This window comes from Pleurodeles waltl, chromosome 1_2, assembly GCF_031143425.1.
Source record: "Pleurodeles waltl isolate 20211129_DDA chromosome 1_2, aPleWal1.hap1.20221129, whole genome shotgun sequence".
NCBI lineage: Eukaryota > Metazoa > Chordata > Amphibia > Caudata > Salamandridae > Pleurodeles > Pleurodeles waltl.
This window is the reverse complement of record NC_090437.1, coordinates 866,265,514-866,290,469: the sequence shown is the minus strand read 5'-3', so window position 1 is coordinate 866,290,469 and position 24,956 is coordinate 866,265,514.

The window sequence follows — 24,956 nt, the reverse complement described above, 5'->3', positions numbered from 1 at the left end:
CCCTGCTGGAGGACTTGTACTTCCATGAAGAAGACCAAGTGAGAAAGGAAAAACTTTGATGAGGATGACAACTTGGTGTATCCGACCTCTGTTCCTTTGCTGTTGGCCAACATGTGCACCTAGATTCCAGTCAACCGCCAACAGTGACTTCTGATTGGTGTTTTACCATTTCTTGGTATTTTTTGTCTTAAACCTTTACAAAATGCAGTGCCTCAGATTGTAATTACTTTTTGTCATCTTTTTATTACATTTTGATTTTTTTAAATTGATGTTGGGATTGTTTAATGTGTTGTGGTTTCACATTCTAATTGTATTGGTACTGCTCAGCACTCTATAAATTTTCCTTAAGTTAAGCCTTTCTGAACTTGTGCATGGGACCTGGCAAGATTTGGGATTTATGGCCCAGAAAAGACTCATATCCTCCCCCTTTTCTTACACTGCTGTTAATACAGAAGATAACCATTATATATAGACAGAGATCTCTATGTTTTTGGGACAGTCTCCATCATAGCAGCTCCATTGAAAGCACTGAAACTTTGTTGAGTAGTAGCTATGTTTTTGAAGTCACTCAGCAAAGATTGTTATTCTTCAAAAATAAGCTCCCAATGTGGGAAGTATGTTGAAAAAAAAAATAATGTCCCTGACTTTTTGTTTGTTTTTCCCTTAATGTGAGAGTTATTTCTTTACTTTTCTGTTCTGGACCACCAAACTTACCCTGACAGTCCTGAACAGAAAAAAAGAACATTGGAACATCTGCACTAAATAGGGCAGCTTGTCTGTGGTAGTTTTACAGACTGACAGAACGTCAGTCGGCCGTCTGACAAAGGTTACCACTGGTAGAGCTAATTAAGGCTCCACAGGTGGAACCATGGTAGATTCCTTGACACTCAGTACCATGGGCAGACTGCAAGTTTGGTATATAGTATACTGCAACACCTTTGTGGCAGAATAGACTGCTCTCCAAACTCTTAATAGGGTGTTTTGTCTTATCCTCCTTGTAGTACCAAAAACGTAGGAGGAGCAAGCACAAAAAGCTAATTCAGCCTTGCCTGCAAGCAGCACAATATCCTTCCCTGTGAACTTGACAGCAGTGATAATCTGTAGGGACAGTGAGAAAAACAATCAGCACATGTAACATCTGATACTATGAGTGGCACAAAGAGCATTTTTTGCTAATTTGTCACACAACACAGCTTAGCTCTGTTTGCTGATTTACACTACACAAGGGGAAAAAGCAGAGCATAACCATAGCTACTGAGATTGGTTTGCTGCTGTTGTCCTACACTGCATTTGCTCTGTAAAAGGTTGCCTTGTGTGAAGCACAGCCTCACTGGGGTCAGTGTGCATGATCAGCCTGGACTTATACAGGAAACATACACTTCCATTAAAAATTCTTTTGTATAGGCAAACATTTTAGGATCCCTCACAACTGACGTCTGTTGTGTACATCATAACAAATGCAATGCCTGTTTTAAAAAAGAAATTCAAACTTTTCTCCTTGCTAGCTCCTGCTTCAAGAAAGTGTTCTTGTTTGATGCAAAGCCCGGTCTAGCTATCTTAGTAATTTAGGCTTTTCATCAAAACCTACAGGTGTTTGCACGGATCTGCCAAGTAAAACAAGTAACACTCAACAAGTAGTTACTCAAAGTATTTCAAATCAGCAAAAGGGTATTAGAGGTGAAAAACTGCACTTTTCAGTGAAAACCACCTAGCACTGGAAATTTAGTGACAATAGTTCACTTCATGTCACTGAGATGATGCAAGGCATAAGTACATCTGGGCCAAAGAATTTTGCCAGGCATCTCTGGCTCAGATGTAAGTCCATGATGTCTAATAGGGTTTGCAGAATGGAACAACCTTGGATAACATAAATCATGGATGTACCATTTCCATGGTCTGATTCCACCTCCTCAGGGTCTGCCACTGAAGGTAATGGTTTTCCATTGACAGTGCAGTTGAATGATCTGAACACTGGACTGTTATATATGTGCACATATGTTATTTGAACAGTGTACATTTCTGCTGAAAGTCAGCAAAGTGTTGTCAAGGATATAAGAAAAGATACATTCAGACAGTGAATCAAAGCAGGGTTACTGGGTTCATAGAGGAGAGCTGTGATAGTGTGTGCTGATGTAATTTTCTGTAAAGTGACGTCTCTTCAGATTTCTCTGAAGGAGAAGATGGTAGGGGGGCGTTCAAGTAAAAAAAAAAGTCCAGTACCTAACTTTTTCTTTCTTGCACTCCTTGGTTTCTAGCCTCATGGTGTTCTGGCTTCAGTTATTCCAAGATGGTGAGTTTGTCACCCACATCAACAGTGTTCATAGTCAAGATAGCTTTGTAGATGATAGAGCTAGTAGTAGTATGGTCATAATTCTTCAGGCCTTTAATGAGGTGTGCTGTGGCATGTAGAATGGCCTCAAGGTTAAGTCAGTGGTGAATCTGTGAGGCTACAGAGAGGTTGCACATCTGAACACAGCCATCACAAAGAGATGCAAGAGTACAAGAGCTTTTACTGCAGTCAAGAAGTCACTTTCTGGCAGAAAATATTTCACCATCTTTAGACAAAAGAGCTGGTACTAAACAATTTTGTTTTCTTTGGTAATGTGTTCCTCAAGTGAGAGGGTGGTGTCAAAGATGAATGTGAGTGACTTAGTTTTAGAGAAAAGTAGCTGTTCCTGATAGATAAATTGAGTGAGGAAGGCATTAACAACAAAGGGGTGAGAGGGCATATTCCAAGAGGTCTTTGATGAACGCTGATGGATAAGATATCATCATATGAAGTGGAGTTAAAAAAGTTGGTGAGGTCTGCTAGAGACAAGGATTGAAAGGATGACTAGAGAACATGCTGTTTAATAAATGGAATTGAACAATTTCAATCGAAGATGAGATGTTCTGAAATTTTCTCAGCTCTGTAAAATACTTTAGTGGAATGCTCCTATTGATACAGATATTCAATTATTGAAATTCAAGACTAGCCCATCAAGTCTAGTGCACAAATGAGAGAACAAGATCACAAAATAGTGAAGGCTTCAAGGCTGCACTTTATTGTAACAGAAATACACTGACTGGAATAAAACTATACTAAAAATACAATAGAAAGTAACAATATTAAAGTTTTTAGAAAGTAGGTCAGCCATTGGTCTTGGAAATTTATTTATTGATACTATGTGAAATATAGCGTATCCCAGGTTATTCTCTCCAATGTAGAAGAAAAGAATGTCAGTCTTTAAGTGAAGTTAATTTTGATTTTCAGGTGATTAGGACAGGTGGGGGCTGAAATAATCTATTTCCATACAGTTTCTGGGTGCAATTTCCGGATGATTACTCCACTTCCTGAAAAGACGATCTCTTTTCCAGGTGTACTTTTCAGACAACTAATGCATGATTGCATGTCTTCATATCAAGGGTGATAATATCAACATGCTCATATATTGTCTCAAAGATTTCGTCAAACTAAGCAGAAATAGTAGTGGTTGTAAATATTGTGAAGTTCACATAAGTGCAGGATGATATTATAAATAACTCCATATTGCATGACTGAGACAAGATAAAAAAGTAATTCTATGTGTGCTGTGTCAAAATTTCACCTGACCCATCTCCTGCAGGTATCTTCAAATGCCAGCCATTCACTTTGCTGAAATCATCATAGTAAATATGGTTTACAGAATTCTGGTTTACTATTATGCTTTTAAATCAAATGTCCTTGTCAAACGGCAGCAAATAGAACCTCTATTTCAAAGCCATCTAAAAATAATAGCAGTTCCTCTCCATCAAAATATTTTTTAGGCCTAGGAATGACTTTGCCTAAAAAAGAATTGAGACTTTGAGTCCTCAGTAAAGTTAAATATTTTGTGAAATGTTAGAAATTCTTTCATTTTACACAATGACAACTTGCACAGTTTTTGCTAGTATCCATTCCTAACCTTAATACTCCTTGACTCTATGCTGACCATTCCCTTTATTCCCTTTTGTCGCATCCTCTCCATTCCTGGAGAGTGCACAAGAACACACCACACACAGAGCTTGTAGTCAAAATGTCTAGTCACCACTGTACAGCATTCAACTGATTTCTCATTATCCCATAGTGGTTAATGACCACAGCTTAACACCTTCCATAATGATGACATAATCCCTTCACTGACTCCGCCCCAACTGCTGGGTCCTTTTTCTCACAGTCTTAAGACACTACATCTCCCCCTTGTTAATCAAAAAGACATGACCAAATGGCAGCATTACATTCTTTGAACAGACCGTGCCTTGTGAAATGAGGTAGTTGAGCTGTACCCATGGTGGACCCTGAGAGAACAGAGTTTAGTCTCTGATCAGGGCTTTCAAGTGAACAGCCTCTTCTGGAGCTACAGAGATCAATGATTGGCTAGTCAGATGTTGAAATATGACAAGTTCCTTGTGTTGGATTTGCCAGGACCTTGCACTGTTATCATGTGTCCCTTGGGATTTACAACTTTCAAAGGTTCAACTTCAAATGAAGGATCTGTCTTTTGTTTCTGTTTCTTCTTGACGCGAACCCAGTCGCCCTCGTAGGACATGACCTTCTGAGTTTGACAAGGTTGATCAACATTTGTCTGAGACTGACATTTCAGGCCAGTGTCAGTAGCACAAACCTCATCATTATGCAGGTTCATTCAGTGGCCCACTGCAGTAATTTGGTTCTTATAGCTCTCTGGATCATCAGAGTGGCAGGTCTCTCTCCAGAGGCAGAGTGAGTGGTTGACCAATAGGCACAGAGGGCTGGACATAATGCCTAACACAGCTCAATTTCCTCCATCGATGAATGTTGGATCACTTGTTTCATGGTCCCCATAAATCATTCCACTGCACCGCTGACCTAAGGCCACAAGGGTGTACTTTTCTGATGCTTGACATGGAGTTGAGTCAGAAACTCCTTGCTGTTTGATGGCAGACAATTGTCAGACTTGAGAGTGTACAGTATGCCCCACACTGCAAATATCATGCAGCCGCTTACTCATAAATTGAAGATATGTCTTCCACAAAAGGAAGCAGGAATGCTCATCATTGATCACCATAAGATGGTGTCCATTTGCTTGGGACCCAAAGAAATCTTGGGCTACTGTTTCCCACTCATGCATGCGGAAGATAGGACATGGTTAGTCGATGCTGGGTCACCTTAGGAGACAGTCAGTTGTATAAATAGCACTCGTTTAATTTTGTCTCAACTTTCTCGTCCAAGCGACGGAACCACATTCGATCTCTCAAGGCCTTCTAGGTGGCTGCCATGCCACAATGCCCTTCATGATTAAGTTTGATGACTTGCTGTCTCCGACTCACAGATATGACAGTCCAGGATCCTATTAGCACAAAACCTTCTTTAGTGACAGACACTTCATCATGGACATTATGATATTTTTGAAATTCAACATCATTACTTAGAGGTCGAAAACTCTGTGTCCATATAGTGCTGAAATTATGTGTTCAAAGGCAAGCATGTACTTATCGGCATTCGCAGGGGCAGCAATCTCTTCAGTGGACAGAGCCACTGGGGTGCTCAACTTCACAATGAAGTTGATGTTTTCCTCAGCCATTTTCAACAATGAGCTGTGCCACTGTAGGGATTCTTGTGAGAAATAGTCTGCAGGGTTTTGCTTGTTGCCTGGCTTGTGCACAATTATATAATCATACTCTTGTAAACTCAACCTCCACCCTTCAATGTGAGGGGGCATCTTGGCCTCTGGATTTCCGAATAGGGTGAACAGCGTTTAGTGGTCTGTGACGATTGTGAAATGCTTTCCATACAGAAACAACTGAAAATGCTCACAGGTTCATACTACAGGTAAACTCTCTTTTTTCATCTGGGAATATGTATGTTTTGTCAAGCTTCGACTGGCATACATCACAATGTGTTTCTCAGCATTTGGATATTCAGTATGCTGAGCATGGATTGCTCCCAGCTCTACCTGGCTTGTATCAGCAGTGATTTCAGTGTGCAGTTATCAAAGCAAGCCATCTCAGTAGCATTTTCATTTCCATGCTTTATGCTTTTGAAGCTGCGGTCACATTCACAGAATCATCGGAGCCCTTAGCAACTCCTTGAGCCACATTAGCATAATTTTTTTATGCGTAAGTGGTGTGAGAAAGGCATTTTTGTCACACCAGATTTACAAAGTGGCGTAATTCATGCTTTGCGCCACTTTGCACCCCTTGAGCCACATTATGCATGCATCATGCATAATGTATGCAAAGGGGACGTTCTGGCGCAGGGAGGCCTGAAAAAATGGCACAGTGAAATCTACAAGATTTGAGTTCAGTTTTGTGAAATTCACACTTTTCAGCATTTAATGTGAGACCTGCATCTGTAACTAACTGACAAACCTGTTTGAGATTGTTATTGTGTTCCTTCCATGTTGTTCAAGCACCAGTATATTATCACTGTAATTGAAGGGATGTATGACAGGTTGAATAATTCTAGTTATAACGTCTTGGAAAATGTCTGCAGCAGATGATGCTCCAAAGCTTAATCATTTGTAGCTGAAAAAACCAACATGGGTTGAAAAGTGAAAATGTGCCTGCAGTTTTCTTCCAGTTCAAGTTGATGGTATCGTTTTTTCAGGGAAAGACAGGAAAACACTTAGGCTACATTCAGCTGCATGATCACATCTGCTATGTGTGGACCAGGATGTCTCTCTCTCTCTGTTGCTTTATTGTTTTGGTGCAAATCCATGCTGATGCGTACTGCACCTGTGCTGTCCTTTTTGGGCACCACCACTATGGGCGACATACATTTATCGGACGAGCAGAGCACTCAATGATGTCATGTGTTAGCAAGGATTTTAGGGCCAGATGTAGCAAGCAGTTTTGCACATTCTGTGTCTATGGGAAAATGTGTTCGTACATATGGCCCTTAGTTCCTTCTAGACTGCTTTTTTTAGATGAAATGCTATTCTGCTATGTGGTTGTACAACACGCCAGATGTCTTCATTAATGTGGAGTTGTACCTTTGTTGTTATGAGCCATCCTACGTCATTAAACAGGGGCGGAAACTGACTCACAATTTCAGATTGAGTGCTTAGGTTGCAAGTGATAGAGTCCCATAGCAGCAGTGGTTGCAAAACTAAGTATGCATGCACTGGATGGAGTACCTTGAAGAACGTAGATTGGCGCCTGCACAGGTGTATTTTTTGTGCTGCAAGGTTGCTGTGTTAACTCCGCAGTGGCTTGGGAGCAGCCCAGGTGTACACCTTCATATTGATTGATATCGTGGTACAGGTGACAAACTGGTAAATTGGGCAATTGGCATGAGGCTGATCGATACACTGCTGTCAATCACAAAGGTTGTGGGACAACCATTGTCTTTTAGTTTGTCCTTGCTGAAATGTCCTTGTGAGACAACCATTGTCTTTTAGTTTGATCTTGCGGCAATGTCCATAAGAGTTCTTTTGTTTCATTAACACACTTGTTTTTGTCGTTGTTTTGTCCTCTTTACACATGGTATGACACACAACTCCATGGTGGTCTTTTTAGACGTGGTCATTTCATATTCATCCTCTTCGCTGTCACTCGATGATGACGTCTAGTAGTCCTTTTAGGATTAACATGATGACAATCAACTTCATTTAGTTTTCACCTGTCGCAGGCATGGCGAGAATGCTTCTGGAACCTTCCGACATCTATTTTATCATCTTGCAGTGTTGCACTTAGATTCATTTTTGCTTTGCAAACAGCCTTGAAGTGGTGCTCTTTTCTGCAACCTTTGGATGCTTTTCCGATGTCTGGACATTTGCTTTCAAGGGTCTTTCTTTCTTTGAAGATGGGTATCTTCTTGGTGCTTGTGTTTACTCTTCATGACTAGTGCCAATTCACTCCGTGTTGTTTCTGCTTCCATGTTGGCAGCACATGGCTTCTTCATCATTAAATTCATTGAAATTGCAATGTTACATGAGCACATCAAGTCTCTCAACAAACTTATCCATCATCTCACCAACTTGTTTTCTCGCTTGATTGAAAATGTACCTTTCATAATTAAGGCTCAACATCAGAGTGAACTTGGCTCTTAATGCTTCTTTGACCTAATGGTATGACTTTGTCTCAGTCCGGGAAATTTTCATTATCACTTTTTTAACTCCATCAGCAGTAAGATTCTTTAAGTATTTAATGATTTTCTCATTATTTACTTTTTCCAGGGTGCCTATGACATAATCACCACCTGATCCATCTGGTGTCAATATTCTGCTTTTTGGTGGTGGCAGAGGTTTTTTTCAAAAACATGGCAGCACCATACTCCATGTCTGTGGTGGCAGCTATGGAGAGCTATGGAGAGCCTTTGCTACTTGAATACCTTTTTAGTTGTACAGAAGGCCACCGACTGCCGAATTCTCTTGTCATTGACAGCTTCTCCAGGGACCAACAACTTTGCAAGCACAACCCCGTTGTTGGCTCTCGAGTCACATTGCCCAATTTTAAGGTCGTACAGCTGGTGAGTAAGTTCATTTCTCGTACCTGGTTGTCACTGCCTTCTAGCATTATATCTGGTTGTCGCTGCCTTTGACATTGTACTTGGTTGTCACTGCCTTCTAGTGCTATCTCTGTTTGTTGCTGCCCTTAATGTTGTACATGGTTGTCACTGACTTTAGTGTTCTTTTTGTATGAAGGATGGCTCGGCATTGTGACACAACACTGTGTTCTCTCAGCCTGGCCAGCAAGTCTTGGTGGGCTTCTATTTCTCCAAGAGGTCTTGTACAGTATGGAATGGAGTTTTCACTCCACATACACCAACTGCAGGCTTCTTTGCTCCCGCCAGAGTGCACGTGGCACACACAAGCAGTTTGCTTTTTTCTTGAAAACTCTCAGGGAGAGCAGTCTTGTTTCTTCAGGGCACATATCCCCTATTCTACGCCAGCTTTTGCTTCCTTCCCAGCCCTGTATCGTGCACAAGAACACTCCACACGTGGAGCTTTTAGTCAATGCCTTCATGTATCACCTCATTATCCCATAACTGTTAATTACCACACCTTAACACCTCCCAGAGTGATTGCGTAATCCCTTTCATTGAGTCCGCCCCGGGCTACGGGGTCCTAATGCTCACAATTCTAAGACACTACACCGTTCTCTCCATAATCACACATATCTGTTATGATTTCCACAAAAAATGCTTGCAACTTCCATGTTTTTTCTAAACCTTTTGTTTTTATCCCACTTTAATGTCCAATCGCATATATGGTATTTTTTTACACTGTGCCTGATCTTTCCCGAAAGGCATTTCAATGAATGAAATGAAATAAAATAAATAAAATAAAATTCAATAAGATAAAATTCAATAAACAATTTTAAAGGTATGAGTGTTCTCTGAGGCAGAGTTTGATAGGGACTGTAAAAGTTCAACTGACATATTAGCAGATTCTATTTTACATGGTGTAGCGAGCAGTGTACACCATTCTGAACATGAATTTTTAACACTGATGAAGGAAAAACCCATCAACAGAAAATTAGATTTATTCAATTTCATTTCCCTTTAGACACCACTAACGAGTTAATGACAAAGTGGTAGAAAATACTCTAAACTTGGAAATGAAAAAAGGAGAAATATGCTTTAATACTTGAAAAAGGGTGGGCGAGCAGAAAATGAAATGAAAGAAATAGTTCCTTACTCTTTATTAAAATGACAAGAATTATATTGGACGGAGTTTGGAATGTGCCGTTGCATGTGAGTGCTCTTTGCTATACATAGCAATCGTACACCCTAGCTACGTGGTCTAAATGTCTGCCACGGTCGTGCAGAGTAAGTACAGTTGGTTAGTTTGAGAAAGTGTTTTACATACAAGAGTGCTTCAATGGCAGTACGACATTTAGTGGAGAGTTAGAATAAAGGGGTGAGGTGTTTATCTGTAGAAAAAAATGACAATTCCAGGTGGGGAAAGTGGTGCTTTCCAATTAAATGAGAAACAGAACTCGCAGAAGAATAACATAGCTCGTACATGTCAGATTTTCATGCAAGTTTTGCAATGGTCATGCGTTAAAGCACCAGAGAGTTAGTTTTTTGTGCTGCAAATTATAATGAGGCCCTTTGACTTCGAATATGTTCAATACCTGTAAGCACTGAGGTTTCCAAGATGAAAACACAAACTGACAATTAGTGGTGAGAAATCCGCAATAAATTATGGTTGAACAATTCCTTATTTTCTGCTTTAAAGTTTGAAGTTCTCAATTCTGTCTGTTCCTATAGAAGTATGGGGAAGAACTCAACCATTATGCACATCAAATTAGCTTAATTGTGTCAAGGTAAGCTTTTGTTTCCTTGTTCACAGTAAAATAGTTGTCAATGCACAACCAGAACCTTCCTCCATCTTACCCTCCTCAATAAACACAACTCTGTATTTCAACAAGTTTCTGACTTCCAGCTCTATCCCTCTATCTAAAAACAGCAAACATCTCCTAATTCGTACACATCCATGTATATGACATCTGACAGAGGCACAGTGTCTTCCCACCCACACATGTACACCTAAAATTGAAAATACTGATCATGGCATCTTGTAACATTCCTTCCTTCAGTCTCCATGCCAGGCCCATATGTCAGGAACTGTTGGAGGGTACTGGGTAGACTGGTGGCATGGAAGACAAAGGAGACAGAATATTGGTACAGAAGCAACCAAGATCACACAGAGAGTCAGAGGAGAGAGGGGGATATAAAGGGGTAACTATATTAAAGGGAATAAGAGAGTTAAGACTCAGAAAGAACATGCATTCAAAGAGCAATGTGGCACCCAGACTAACACCCCTGGACAAACGTGCAAGATATATATTTAACAGCATAAACAATAAATGGAATGTGGGGTAAAGCACTTGGGAGCTCCACATGGTAAGACTGAAACTCAGTACGTTCTTCCCCCTCAATTGCTGTTACAGATTCTGACTGATAATACCCATAAATTGGATATATGTGCAAAGGCAGGGTCTGTGGAGCTGCCCCCCATGGTGATGTTATAAAAAGTAACTGAAAGACAATACGCACAGTAGACAAGAAACACCACCTATGTTCTCAGCTGAGCCCACAGATGCTCTCAATCAAACAGGAACATGTATGGTGGTCACAGCAAGGCTGTAGAACTAAATACAACCATGAAAGACAAGAAACTAGCAAGGATGAGTGCTTAACAGGAAAGGAGGGAAAACAAAGAGCACACTTGGCAGAAAGCCAGAAAAAACATACAAAGAAACTAGAAGCAAGACAGCAGAAAAACAGCAAACTAGTAACTAGAACAAAGAAATGAAAAGTAAGGCAAGTACAGGGAAAAGGAAAATACAGAAGGAGAGGCTTCAAGGGAGCACAATGAGTGTTGGTGCAGGAATCAAGAAAATAAGGAAACACAGCGGGCAGAAAAGTACAAGGATTAGCTGAAGCTCAGGAGTCACATAGCACTGCAGGGAGTGCTAGTTCAGGAACAAGGATATGCTACAGCTCAGGAACAAGGATAGCTACAGCTCAGGAACATGAGCAAGGAATAACTACAGGCAAGGAACAAGGCATAACTACAGCTCAGGAAAAAGGACTATCTATGGCTCAGGACCTCAACAAATAAGAATAACAAACGCTCAGGAAACAAGAAAGGAATAACTAAGGCTTTGGAACATGAACAAGGAATAACTATGGCTGAGAAACTTTGGAAATCAAGGATCAGTTACATTGGAAAACAGCTTCATCATTCTCAGGAGTCAATGCTCATTGAGGTCCACCACAACTCCCATACGGTGATGGTGAGGCAGCCATCAGGGTGGTCACTTCACCACTGTCATATTATGATGTTTCCACTGGCCTCACCGGCAGAAACTTCATATTACAACATTTCCGCCAATCAGCCTGGTCGAAACAGTGTGGCGGCCTCGGCTCCCATACCCAGCCATACAAAGCTAATATTATCATTTCAAACCAAGCATTTGGAAACATCTGCAAAAATCCACACTAAATATAGAACATGCAACAAACAGCCAGCTTGCTTCTGAGATTAAAAAGTTAATACCCTAGCATGTGTACCTGTAACTGACATTGTTAACCACCACAACATGCTAATAGAACCCCCATTTTTCCAAAGAAGTGAATAAACCATGGAACTATAGAAAATACACTTTGGTTGTCAGACTGCAGTGTTTTGGACACAGGCACAAATGTGAATTTCAAATACCACGGTGGAATCCCTATGTCAGTGCCATGGCTGAACAGGCCAATACCAACAATGCAGTGGAAGGATGGCACAATAACATTCAGGTCATATGGGGAAGAATGCAACCAACACTATACAAATTAGGGGTGGGTGGAACTTGTGGAGTTTTAGTAGGCGGAATTCCGCAGAGTTACATAAAAACTCTGCAAGATTCGGCAGAGTTTCATCCACCCCTTCTTTTGAGGCATGCTGCTGTTTAACTTTGACTTCATCAAACAAAGAAGATGAAAAAAGAGCGCCAAACCTCACATTATTATTCAAAGTTTGTCTGGCATGAGTTGAAAGGAACTTTACACCTATCTGTTCAATAAATAAAATGAAAATAAAGGTCCCGCTCTTTAAAGCTGCAGGCATAAACTTCTGTTGCCTAGCTGCTGCTTTACTCTATGATGGTGAGCCCAGCTAAAGTGGAGTGTGAGTTCAAGCGGTAATTGAATACTGGGACACAGACACATTCTTGCCAGAGCTCCAGCTGCAAGGTCATTGAATGATGTGTCATTGATTGGAAAAATAATGTTACCATTCAGAATGCAAATTTGTTGGGCCTTTAGATTAAAGCAGTGGTTCCCAATATGTGGTCCGCGGATCCCCAGGTGACTGTGACAAAGTCCCAGGGGGATCTGCAGGCCTGGACTGAGAGGAAGGCACTTCTCCAGCTGGGGCCTCTAAAAAGACATATGTTTTTATATTTGTTACTTCCTTTGTGCAGCAGTTTTAAAGGCATTGCAAAGTTCCCTGTACATCCAGCAGCTTTCAGGAAAAATAAAAGCATCAAAATAACTCTAGTGATTAACATACCTGCTGGAGAGAGATGGGAGTTCTCTAGTGGCAGGTGTGACTCAAATGTAGCACACGTGGTTAATATGCCTGCTGCAAAGAACATGTATCATGCAATGAATAGTATTTTATGTGCATAGCACAGTGGGTTACTGCTTTTGTCACAGAGATTCTTTTGCTACTGTTCATTTCATAGGTTACAGTCTTAACCTAGCACAGCGAGCTACGAATTCCATGAAAGAGCTATATGCAAACTGCATGGCACAAATTAAAAAGTTGTTTTTCCCCAGTCTTTCCTTTTCCTTATGTTGCTAAAAAAGGTTTGCTTGTGTAGAAATACATTTTTATTATTAAAGTCAAGGTAACCACTGTGTTGTGTTCTGAATCCTGAGTTTGTGCGTCTCCAGACCAAGCACTGCCTACCAGTGGTGATGACATGTGAATCCTACACCATGTAGTCCCCTGCAAAGTGCTCTGACACACTACACTGGTATGAAAGGTGCTATAAAACAAATGAATGACATATGACAGAGAGGCTATGGAGAGATGAGAGGCCCTTATGGTTTCACTTCCTTTCCCCACCACGTATACATGTGAAAAGACTTTCTCAGATCTTATGTACCTAAAAAATAAAAACAGTAATCACTTGGGAAATGTTGGCTCTGACCTGAGGATTCAGCTTTCCTAAATAAAACTAAATATTGAAAATCTAGTCGCCGAGATGCAGCTCCATCCTTCCTATTAAAATGTATTGATTTTTGCATATTTTTTCAATATAAAATAATTATGGGCCTGGTTATGAGTCTGACAGTCACTCGTCCACCAGACTTGAAGTGGCCGTCAGAACTGCCAGTGCTGTGACGGTCCGATGGCCACATTATGACTCTGGCAGTCAGACCACCAGGGTCAACTCATCTCCGCATGGATTGGTCATCCCAACTGGATGACGGTAGCTGCAAGTTGCAAACAGCCATGCACTTGGCATGGGAGGTGCAGGGGTACCACTGCCCAGCACCCTCACAATGACAGTGAGCATTGTGAGGGTGCTGGTGTCCTCTGCGGGTGGCAGAATTGCTGCCGACTTGATTACGAGCCAGAGACAATGCTGCTGCTACTTTTCTGCTGGGCTGACAGGCAGAAACCTTGGTTTCCGCCCGTCAGCCCAGCGGGAAATTCATAATGGGCCTGGCGGGGAGGTAGCCTGTGAGGCAGCAACCTCCCCGTCAGAAGTTCAGCAGACGGGTCTTCCCATCCACCAAACTCATAATGAGGTCCTAGATCTTTAGTAATTGGAGTATCTGTTTGGTGTGTACTTGTTTGTGTATTTTTTGTGACTTGCTGTTTTAATGTTTGAAATTTGAAATGTACAAATTGCTTGGTGGACCCCAGCTTCCAGTAACAATTCAGTGGGGGTCATCAGGAATCAAAAGGTTGGAAACCACTGCCTTAAAGCACTTCAGGACTGTTTGTCCAAAACAGCCGGAGCTTTGATTCCACTGCCGGATCACTTTCAAGCCTGCGAACCACACCCTCATAGTGACAGTATCCTCTCACTTTCTTTTACCCATCAGGTGGCTCCCACTGAAAAGCCTCATCCTTCTCCCCACTGATGCCAACAGCTCCTCCTTCTGCCCCTCTCACCTCCATGCCATACCAAGGAATATCAGTACAAACAGCGTGGTCTTGAACACAAGTGGGCACAGTTCCTACTGGTGTCTAATTTTATTGTGGAGTTTTATACAGAGCGGACTACATGGGTTTGGTGTTGAGAACAGCTTTATAAGGGTGAAGGCAGAAATCTAAAAGTATATCGGAGCAGCATAAATAACAATTAAGCTTTAGATGCAAATTATAACTACAAGTATCAGTCCCATCATGTAATTATGACTCATAGAACAATGATATTTGCTTTTCCATGAAGAGCTTTGATATGGAAATGATGGTGTGAAGTGCCCAAGTTGGGGCTAATGATGCTGTGGTGTGCAGATTATTTCTGCTAGCAGAGCAGAGTGGTGGAATTTATTAGTAATTCAGAGTTACAAGAGTGACATGAAATTACTAAGGCCCTCATTATGTCATTGGCAGTAAAAACCGCCTACCGCCGCAGCGATGGCCACCAAAAGACCGTCGCCACGGCTACCAGCCGTCCGCCATATTATAACCACAGCCGGATTTCTGCCAGAAGGATGGCGGAAATCCAGCTGTGGCCATGCCGGCGGATGGCGGTAAGGTGGCGCTGCTGCCACCAGCAGCGCCACGCCAGTAGACCGCTGCCAGCCGTATTATGACCCATTATATGGCCTGGCGGTGTTCTGCTGGCAGACGCTGCTGCTGGCAGCTTTGTTCTTTTTTTAGATCTCCCTTGAATTTGAATTCTGGGAAGCCACAGACTTCCTTCTATCAAGAATTCCCCCACATCACCCGATAAAAATAGTACATCACTTGCATGGGTAGGCCTAGTGCCCGCAGCAGGAAATGCCCCAAAACTCTATGTAAAAATTATCAAACACAAAATTAACTGTTTTTGCTTGTGGGGGCACTTATGTTTTTTGTCTTGGGCTCAGCAGCCACCTAGCCATCTACCAAACCCAAACATTTCTGAAAACTAGACACCCGTCTGGAGTCCAGGGAGGTGTGACTTGCGTGGATCCCCCACCCCAGTGTTTTCTTATCCAAAATCCTCAGCAAACCTCATATGTAGCTAAAAAAATCAAAATTTTCCCACATTTCTGTCTGGGATCATCAACCAGCACAATTTTCCTACCACCCAACGTTCCCCTCAGTCTCCCGGTAAAAATGATACCTCACTTGTGTAGGTGGGCCAAGTGTCTGTAACAGGGAAGAGCCAGAAACATGATGAAAATGAGGGGGAACCAAAGCGGGTCCAAAAGTGCAGTCTGAAAAAAATACATTTTAGGCTGACAAGTGGGGCAGAATTTTGATGATTATAGATGTGACAATGCTTGGTGGTAGGTATTTTGTGGAGCCCTGCAGATTCTGGAAGGTTCATCACATAAATGTGGGAAAAATGTGTGATTTCAAACAAAGTTGGAGGTTTGCATGGCATTGTGGGTAAGAAAATGGTGCGGGTGCATGTAAAGCACACCACCCTGGATTCACCCAGATGTTTAGTTTTCAGATGTGTCTAGGTCTCGAAGAATTTTCTACATGGCAGCTACCAAAGTCCAAAAAGTGCATCCCTCACCATTCCAAGTGGGATGATTATGGGGGTCATTCCCCCGCCAGAACACCGCTCCGCGGTCCGAAGACCGCCGCAGTGATTCTGTGTTTCCTGCTGGGCTGGCGGGCGACCGCCAGAAGGCCGCCCGCCAGCCCAGCGGGAAACCCCATCCCACTAGGAAGCCGGCTCCGAATGGAGCCGGCGGAGTGGGAAGGGTGCGACGGGTGCAGTTGCACCCATCGCGAATTTCAGTGTCTGCGGCCCCACGACACCCCATACCGGCATCCTGTTCCTGGCGGCCGAACCGCCAGGAACAGGATGGCGGTATGGGGTGTCGGAATCCATGGAGGATTCCTTACGGCAGCGGAAAACCGGCGGGAGACCGCCGGTTTTCCCTTTCTGACCGCGGCCAAACCGCCACGGTCAGAATGCCTTGAGAGCACGCCAGCCTGTTGGCGGTGCTCTCGCGGTCGTTGACCCTTGACCGCCAGGGTCAGAATGACCCCCTATGACTCAAATGTAAAACCAAAACCCAAAATAATCAAATGCCCTCTTGTTTGCAATGTGATAAGATGTCTTAGTGTGTGGGGGAGCTGAAATACTGTAACCCCCTTCAGTTGGGGTGGGGGCATAACCATGCCCATACTGGTTGGTAGCCACCACCCCACTATTTTTTATTGTTTTGAATTCCCTGGCATCTAATAGGCTTTCTGCTCCCCGGGGAGTGGATCGGGGGTAATTGTCCCATCTGCCCACCGGTGGGCAGAACAACTTTTTCCCATTTTATTTGGGGTGGGGTTAAGGACATTCCCCCACCCTCTTTTTAAAAAACAAATCTTCCCTGGTCTCTGCTGGGCTTTCTGCTCCCTTGGGGGCAGATGGGCCTTTCAAAAATAGGCTGATCTGCCCCCAAAGGGGGCAGAAATGACCAACAGTAATGTGCCCCCCTGGGGAGCGACCCTTGCTTAAGAGGCTGCTCCCCCAAACAAAACACACATACACACACACACTAATCACTGGTGCCTAAGTGGTTTCTGCCTATAGAAATAGGCTAATCTGCCCCAAGGGGGGCAGAAATGGCCTAAAATAAATTTTCCCTCCAGGGGAGTGATCCTTGCCTAAGGGGTCATGTCCCTTGGGTGAAACTGATATAAAATAAAATCCTTGTTGTCTAGTGGTTTCTGCCCCCCTTGGGGGCAGATTAGCCTAAGAAAAATAGGCCGATCTGTCCCCAAGGTGGGCAGAAATGGGCTAAAATATAATAGCACCCCAGGGGAGCGACCCTTGCTTACGGGATCACTCCCCATCTGTAAAAAAAAAAAAAAATCCCTCGTGTCTAGTGGTTTCTGCCCCCCTTGGGGACAGATTGGCCTAATTAATATAGGACTATGGCCTAAAATAAATTTGTCCCCAAGGGGAGCGGCCCTTGCCTAAGGGATTGTTCCCCTTTTGTGAAACTGACGTAAAAAAAAATCCCTGGTTTCTAGTGGTTTCTGCCCCCCTTCGGGGCAGATTGGCCTGAGAAAAATAGGCCGATCTACCCCCAAGGTGGGTAGAAATGGCCTAAAATAAAATTGCACCCCAGGGGAGCGACCCTTGCCTAAGGGGTTGCTCCCCATCTGTAAAAAAAATAAAAAATGAAATAATCCCTAGCGCCTAGTGGTTTCTGCCCCCAGCCTCAAACATATTGGCCAATCTGCCCCCAAGGGGTGCAGAAATGGCCAAAAAACGATCTGCCCCCAGGGGAGTGACCCTTGCCTAAGGGGTCGCTCCCCCCTCCTGTAAAAAATAAATAAATAAACAATCCGTGTCATCTAGGCTTAATTACAGTAGGCCAATCTGCCCCCAGGGGGGCAATAAAGGCCTTAGAATAAATGTCTCTCCCTGGGGAGGGGCCCTTGACAAAGGGGCTACTCCACTTATACAGAAATAAAAGCAAACAAACATCCCAGGTGTCTAGTGGACATTTCTGCAGCCCGATTGCTTCATGATCGGGCTGCAGAAATGCTCAAAGGGACATGAAAGGAAAGGAAAGGCCTTTCGTTTCCTTTGTTGCCTCTCCCGCCCCCCACCCCTGTTCAGAAAGAGAAATGCAAGCTGAGCTTCCAGCACGACGTCAGAGGCAACAGGCCTCTGACGGGGGGTGTGGGTGGGAGGCCCACGGGGAGCAGTAGCACTCCCCCCATCAGCCGGGTGAAGGACGAACTGGTCTCATCCTCGGCGCACGGGAACCATGGGCGAGGACAAGACCACTTCACCCCAGTCACCCTGGGAGTTAATTACTATTTAAAAATTACACACCAACTAAAAACCATTCTGGGGAAGAAGTTGGTCAGAAGCCCGTTCAGAGGGCCAAGGCGAAAGCAGGCGTTACTGGGCCCCATCATGGTGGTTGAGGACTTTTACTCCAGATCTCCCAGGGCCTGTCCTTCTATGTGTCCTGCTTACATGGGCCAAGCGCCTCCTTCTGCACCTAGCTCTCAGTTAGCTAGCATAGAACAAGCATTCAAGGCTCCTTCAGGTGGGAAGCGCAAATACAGCTCAATGAACATGAGTCATAAGTCAACATGCAAGAAGTGTGAACAATAAATCAATGCCCAGTCAAATACTTGTTTTTATGTAAAAAGTAGGATTTTAATTCTAACTCTCTGCAGGCAAGGGTAAACAACATGCGAGAGCAAGAACACAATCGCCATGGAGGTTGGGGCTCTAGAATTTTCCAGGCCATTATCTCTCCTCCCACCGCTAGTACTCCAGTACAATGGGTTTGGTGCTATTCCCCATTCACTGATGAGCACATTTAGGGTGTGTAATCTATTAGGCCATACCCAACTGATCTACCCTTAGACTTTTTTCATAAGTTCAGTCGCTAGAACATATGGGGTTGCAGCAACAAAGGTGGTATGTCCCTTGTGGCCCCAAAGGCCCAGTTGTTGGCTTATCTGCTCCAGTGGTAGGGAACTGTTCAGTGGTGCAGTGCATCCCTGCTGTGGATTGGCAAAGTCGGGCTGCACACAGTCACCCGTTGCAGCACCTGGTAGGGTCAGGCTCTCTCTTTGAGCAACGCTATCAGCTGTCTTTGATAATCGGAGCTGCTCCTGCTCTGGCAATCGCTTGGTAAGTCACTTTTCCCTCTGCAAACAGGGGGTGGTCTCTTTGCTCCAACAGGGCTCTAACGGTGTTCTGTTGATCTACAGGCCTGGTCTTGCCTTGGTCTGAGCAGCAGTTTCTTGGTGATTGCCCAGACTCTTTGACTCAGCATCTCCGGTGGCTCCTCCTGCACTCAGGGTCACTGCCACTGCACTCACACATGACGTCATGCTGACCTGATGTTGGCATCCATGGTGGCCTCTCCTGCCATACAAGATCACCAAATTGATCTGCTACACAGGTGATGCCCCGATCGGTATGGGAGCAGGTTTCTTCTGTCACACTCCTTGATTCATTGCCCTTCCTAGCATACGGGGTCACCAAATCAGTGTGGCACACAGGCTAAGGCCCAATCGGTACAGGAGCAGGTTTCTCTCACTTCGATCCCCACCTCAGTCCATGGCAGCCACTACTGGCATACGGGGTCATTGAATTAGTCTGCCACACAGGCTACAGCCTTATTGGTGCAGATTTCTCACACATTGCACAAAGTCCTCATACTGGGATTCCCCTCTGGGCCTTGATCACTCCAGTGTTCTCCTCTCCCTTACAGCAAAATTGGTCTTGGCGAGGAGGCAGGCACTCGTGCTCCAAACTCCAGGACAGGAGGTCTTGGTTTTCTTGAGTGATGTCCCCTCACCCAGCAGGCTTGGGCCCCTAGTCTTGGTCACAGGCAGAAGTCTTGCAGAGCTTACCCTCCTCACGCAGCCCATCGGCTGGTGACAAGGTTTTGGAGTCTTAAAATCCCCTAATTATAGTCATTTTCAAGACACAATATGCAATTTAGTGTCTGGGTCTTTGACGTTTTATGTTGAGGTTCTGCTTCTTTGAAATGGACATCTTTCCCCTTTATTCCTCCTCCTGAAGGATGTCTGACACAGCAAGCAGGACTCAAGCTGATTAACTCACAACAAGATTCATATGAGTGATCAGACTTCACCTCGGATGTCAGCCACAGTGATATCTGCATCAAAATGTTAATCCTGGGCCCTCAGCCCTACTCCAATACTTACTAATCACAGAACACAAGAAAAAAACATATGTTCATCATTTGACCGCAGCAGGCCCTATCACTTGCATCTTGGAGTTGGTGGTTCCGCAAACTTTGCAATCTTCTGCGGAGTCCAATATACCCTGTAATTAGTAAATTGGCTGGTTTAACCATGGAATACAGCAGTTGTAGAGAGATTCACCATAGCTGTGAGAGCTCTGATTCCTGCACCATTCCTTTCCATACCAATCCTGGTGCTGCTAAAGTTTTATCCTCTTTGTCCCGAAATTTCCAGTACCATAACAATACCTCCTTGTTTACGGTATATGGTTTCTGAATAAGTGATTCCACTTCCCAGTCCCCACCAAAATCATGCCTGGCACTGGCATACTAAGAGGAGTGCTGAAGGGTTTTAAATCTAGATAACAGACCCCCGGTTTTTCCCCTCAGCCCTTCCCACAATAACAACCCTTGGTCTGTAGTCAGGTCCCCCCACCTTGATAACCGAGCCCTCCTCAAGGTGAGATTCAGCCTGTCCTGTAAACATTTGGGAGCACCCGGGGAATCCCACACACTCTGTTCCACAATATGTGGGCTGTATTCAGGACTTCAAACAGACTTTTTTTAACCCCACTCGCTGCCAGACCTTTCCCCCTCAGGTGCCAAGCCTTTTTTTGGCTGTTTGGGGCAGTTCGCACTTAGGTCCTCATAATGTTTTGTCCACATAAGCTAGCCACGCCAAATTTACGTCCTTTTTTTCCAACATCCTAGGGATTCTAGAGGTACCCAGACTTTGTGGGTTCCCCTGAAGGAGACCAAGCAATTAGCCAAAATACAGCGAAAATTTTGTTTTAAAAAAAATAAAATGGGGAAAAAGGGCTGTAAAAGAAGGCTTGTGTTTTTTTCCCCTGAAAATGGCATCAACAAAGGGTGTGCGGTGCTAAAATCACCATGTTCCCAGCTTTCAGGAACAGGCAGACTTGAATCAGAAAACCCAATTTTTCAACCCAATTTTGGCATTTTACTGGAACATACCCTATTTTTACTATTTTTTTTGCTTTCAGCCTCCTTCCAGTTAGTGTGAAACCAATGCTTGATCCCTGAAAGTTAAACATTTCTGTGTAGTAGACAAAATTCTGAATTCAGCAAAAGGTAATTTGTGTAGATCCTACAAGGGTTTCCTTCAGAAAATAATAGCTGAAATAAAAAAATACTGAAATTGAGGTGAAAACAACAGCCATTTTTCTCCACGTTTTACTCTGTAACTTTTTCCTGCGATGTCAGATTTTTTCAAGAAATATACTGTTACGTCTGCTGGACTCTTCCGGTTGCGGGGATATGTAGGGATTGTAGGTTTATTAAGACTCCTAGGCACACAGAGCCAATAAATGAGCTGCACTTTGAAATGGGTTTTCATTCTATACCGGGTATACAGCAATTCATTTGCTGAAATGTAAAGAGTGAAAAATAGGTATCAAGAAAACCTTTGTATTTCCAAAATGGGCACAAGATAAGGTGTTGAGAAGCAGTGGTTATTTGCACATCTCTGAATTCCGGGGTGCCCATAGTAGTAGAAATTTTGTTGATTCCTGCAGATTCCGGAAAGTTCCATCACAAAATGTGGAAAAAATGTGTAATTTCTAGCAAAGTTTGAAGTTTGCATGGCATTGTGGGTAAGACAATGGTGTGGGGTGCATGTGAAGCACACCACCCTGGACTCACCCAGATGTTTAGTTTTCATATGTGTCTAGGTCTTGTGGATTTTTCTACATGGCAGCGTCCCAAAGTCCAAAAAGTGCAGCCCTCGCCATTCCAAGTCGGACAGCTTTGATAGTTAGCCAAGCTCTCATGGCCAATATGTAAAACCAAAATCCAAAATAATAAAATATCCTCTTGCTTGCCGTGGAATACGATGTTTGAGTGTGCGGGGGGAAAGCTGAAAGACTGTTACCCCCTTCAGTTGGGGTGGGAGCACAACCATGCCCATATTGGTTGGTAGCCACCACCACACTATTTTTTTGTTTTTTTTAAATTACCTGGCATCTCTTAGACTTTCTGCCCCCCGGGGTATGGATCGGGGGTAATTGCCCCATCTGCCCCCTGATGGGCAGAACAACTTTGGCCCCATTTATTTTGGGCAGGGGTATGGCCATACCCTTGCCCTCTTATTTTGAAAATAAAATCTTTCCTGGTCTCTGGTGGGCTTTCTGTCCCCCTTGGGGGCAGATGGGCCTTCCAAAAATAGGCTGATCTGACCCCAAGGTGGGCAGAAATGGCCTAAAATAAATTTGCCCCCCAGGGAAACCACTCATGCCTAAGAGGTCACTCCCTCTACGTGAAATTAATGCGAAAAATAAAAATCCCTGGTGTCTAGTGGTTCCTGCCTAAGGGGTCACCCCCCACATATAAAAAAAAAAAAAAAAAAAAAAAACATTATCTCTGGTGTCTAGGAGGTTTCTACCCCCCCCCCGGGGGCAGATCGGCCTAATTATATTAGGCCAATCTGCCCCCAGGGAGGACAGAAATGTCCTAAAAATAATTTGGCCCCCTAGGGAGCGGCCCTTGCCCAAAGGGCCGCTCCCCTTATGAGTTAGTATAAAAAAAAAAATCCCTGGTTGCAATCGGGCAGCAGAAATGGTTGCAGAGACATGAAAGGAAAGGCCTTTCCTTTCCTTTCATGTCTCTGCCTGCCCCCACCTTCCGAGCGGCATCGCGCTGGAAGCATGCTTTCTGCGTGATGGGAGGTGACCTCTGATGAGGTCAGCATGCGATTGCGTGCTGACATCATCAGACTTCACTAGGGGGGTTGGGGGTGGAAGGGGAAGCGATTCCCATTCCAGCCCAGCGCTACCCTTGAGGGCCTATACCAGGACTTAGTGGTTACGTCTGTGGTGCCTCAGCACCGCGTCACCGGACATAACCACTATGTCCTTGGCGGGGAAGGGGTTAAAGAACTTTGGTGCCCTGAATTTGCATAGGAATCCTGAAGCTCCCATCTCTAAGGTCATTTCACAAAGAATCTCCCCCAAAGTTAGGTCATTCAGGATCCCCAATAGCACTCTACGGTTCTTGAACTGAAAAGCCTCATGGTATAGATTTAAGTCAAAGAGAGCCCGGTGCCTCCCATCAACCTCCTTCTCAATTTTTTCTATGAGAACCTGCCCCTCCACTACTCTATAAGGAACTCATAATCTTCCCTTGTAACTAGACAATAACTTTTCTAGGGATTTCAAGTGACATACAGTCAAAAAGACACATCAGCTTGGGGAGAACTGTCATTTTAATTAAGTTTACTCTATTGCAAGCCAATCTACCTCATTTGCCACTCTTGCTAGATTGAGTGCCGGAAGTGCCCCTAGTGACTCAACTGCTGTGATACCTGAATATTTCAATTCTGGGACCACTCTTTCCCAATTAGTCTATCTTCTAACACATCATTTCTGATTTTGCATTTTTCACAGAGTAACCCGACAGGACACCAAACTCCCTGGCTAGTTCTACCCTAGGGATAATCTGTGCAGGTTCAGATGTATAAATTATCAGATCTTCGGCATAGGGTGCAACTCTAACGTTCAGTTGATTTGTAGTGAAGGAGATAACTTGCTGATCCTTTCTAAGGAGTTGGGCAAATGGTTCAAAGTAGACATCAAACAAGAGAGGGAGAAGGGGGACACCCATGCCTCGTGCCTCAGGAGATCGCAAAACTCTGTTTACTCTTCATTAAACAGGATTCGGCTGTGGAGTTAGCATACAGATTCCATAAAGTTGAATTGGAACATGGGTTAAAAATAGTGCCAGCACCTCCCACAGGAAGACCCAACAGACCATGTCGAAAGCTTCGGCAGCGTCTATAGTGGTGACTGCCAAAGATGCCGACCGGTCGGTAGCCAGATCAGTACAGCCAATTAATTTCTATGTGAGCTTGTGGATTTGACGCTTAGGGACAAACCCCTTCTGACCCTGGTGAATTAACTGGGATGCGATTTTAGCCAATCTGCTGGCCAAGATGCAAGCAAAAACCTTATAATTTCCATTTAAAAGAGAGACTGGCCTATAGGAATTTGCCTTCTTAGGGTCCTTAGCTGGTTTCAGTAGCAAGACTAGTGTTGCGTCCTTTCACGACTGGGGGATCTGGCAGTTTGCAAGATATATACTGTTGAACAATGTCCCCCACATTGACACAATTGTCTCTTTTAACCTCTAATACAATTCTGAAGAAATAGCCTCTGGCCCACAGCCTTCCCATTCTTAGCCCGACTCAGATGTTCCCACATTTCAGTATCCGTGCCTCTCTTCCCATCTCTGTAAGACCCAGAAGGTCCCTTTCCCTATACCATTTACTCATATGTCCCGCATTCGGACATATGGGTATAGTGCTGCAAATGTGGCTACAAGTTGCTCCTGCATTTCCCAGGTTTCTTAGAAATGTTTCTCTGTGGATCTCTCTTATTTTGCTTTCCAGGTCAAAAGTGCCCCAGCTCTCTCTCCATACTCAAAAAAACTTGTGCTTTTGGGGTGCCATTTCTCCCTTCCCTTTTTTTTCCAGCATAAGTTTGAAGTTCAGCTGGGCCTCATCTTACTTCTTTTGAACCGCTGCTTTCTTCTGGGAAGATTTTACCCATGCCTTTACAGGATTGCTTCCTATACCCCAATTTCTTGCTACGTG